We start from the raw sequence: 2,172 nt of genomic DNA on the forward strand, positions 1-2,172 counted from the left end.
TCTGTTCTCCTGGGAGCCCATGCTCACACAACAGAAGCCGGTGCACTGCTGGCGTGTGCCAACTTGTGAACATGGTATTCAGAGGCATGTAATGAAGATCAGGCTACCATGGACTGTGTGTCGTGTTGTAATGTTTACATCCTAGGTATTCGAAATCCATTTCTCGACTAGAAACACGTCTGTGAATCTCCTTTGAGGATATTGACTATGTCTGATAAGATGGGTGTGTCTCCATCTTTTGTTTTTTGTTTTTGCACAACACCTGTTTCCTCCTTTGTGTGATTTGACTGATATGAGAACAGCCTGTGTTACAGCACTCAAGCTTGTATGTGTGTCACTCTGTGTGTCTGTGCGCAAGTGTTAGTATGTTTGTGTGTATTCCTTGTCAAAGTTAACACAACAACATCCAGAGGCTTGGCTTTGCTTGACTGAGTGTGCGCCAGTCCTTTTGTGCTGCGTTGCCCCATCTGGGCTGCTGGCCAGGGGGAAACAACAATGAGATAAATAACAGGGGAACTGGGTGGCGAGTACACTGCCCTGCCCCTTCCTGTCTCCACTGCAGCGCACCACAGCCTGTGTGGAAAAAACTTCCTCTCTTTGTTGTGCCTGTTTCACCAAGCCAATACGTCCATCACTGGCAGGCCGACACTAGTATAGCACCCCCAAACTCCCACCCTCTTTTCCTTGCCTTTCTGTTTTTCCTCTCCCTCTCTTTACTGTGTGTGGTAAAGATGTGTGTGGTAGTTCTTGTGTGTGTGGGCTACCTCTGTTTAGTGTTTTTGCTATGTTCCTAGTTCTCTGCTTCCCCCACAATACATTTCCTTCACTACATTTCTAGTCTGTTTTGGTCTGTTTGACAGCAGGGTTATATATGAGAGTCATGTTAGTGAAGCCTGTGTAACTAATTGTGTGGGCCAGAGCGTGTACCTTCGCTGATCATTTTGAGAGAGAGAGAAGTGCGAGGAGAGCTGTAGGGAGTTGGGGTTATTGCATGATAGAGTACAAAACAAGCAATATCAATCTCAGCATATCAATAAAGGCGTAGCAGCACCAGGCTACTTTACATTGCCTACTGACAGTGTAGCCATGACACAACCACACAGGTCAGCGCACCATTGAGCAACTGTTCACCGAGTTAAACATCCTGGGGAAATGAAATGTGTGTGTGTGTGTGTGTGTGTGTTATGATGAATTCCACAGGGCTAGAGCTGAAGGGGACACAATATGAAGCACAATTGCTCCCTAGCCAGTGCAGACCCCGGCACAAAAGCCTGGCTCATGTAGACAGCTCTGGCTGCCACTGGGAGAGCTGAACAGCAGCAGTGCAGACGGATAGGCAGCATGCCCACCGAGACTGTCTCAGAAGTCTGGTGTGAAGACAGGAGCGGCACACACAGACAAAGCCTATGAAAAAACGCCCACAATCAGTAGAGGGAGACAACAATTGTGTCTGGGGGAAAAACACTGTACAGACAGCGGCAGCTCCTTCAGCCTTCCTCTGTTTCTATTCCCTCTTCATCTTGTTTCTGTCTCCTTCGATTCCACCATGTCTCTGACTGTCACAATCTGACATAAAATTGTGTATCTTTATGCACTGGTGATTCTCCTGGCAGCCTCCTCTTTGACAGGTCAAACATGTTTGATCTAGTCTGTGTGGGCGCTTGTCTGCAACAGATTAGATATCTTGTCCTTACAATAAAGAATGTGCCACTGCAATAAACCTAGTGTTATCAATATTTCTGGAAGGTAGTGTTTAGGGATATGATGATTATATTACCCGATTCTTTAACCTTACCACTGTTGCTACAATGTGTCAATCAATATGCATTATGTATGTGCAGCAGGCCATTTTTAGCCCTTGTAGAACCAACAAAGATGTTTGTTTCATTACCATATTAGAATAATATGGTAGTAACTAAAATGGCAGTAGACCTAAAGAAAATCAAAATATGACAGACTTGCTGTGGTACACTTTGTGGCTGAAATCTCAGCATCCAGTGGTCCAGAACCAATGGAGAACCCTAACACGCCACCATTGTGTGGAGAGAATGCACGGTTGAAAGAAACGGCGGGAGGTGTGTGCAGGGCATGCGAGATGACATCATTCCTCATTTGAATAAATCCAAGCCGGCGTAGTGATTGGTCGTGAGCTGGAGAAAGTCGAGGTACTTG

The sequence above is a fragment of the Coregonus clupeaformis genome, chromosome 7 (assembly GCF_020615455.1).
Source record: "Coregonus clupeaformis isolate EN_2021a chromosome 7, ASM2061545v1, whole genome shotgun sequence".
Lineage (NCBI taxonomy): Eukaryota > Metazoa > Chordata > Actinopteri > Salmoniformes > Salmonidae > Coregonus > Coregonus clupeaformis.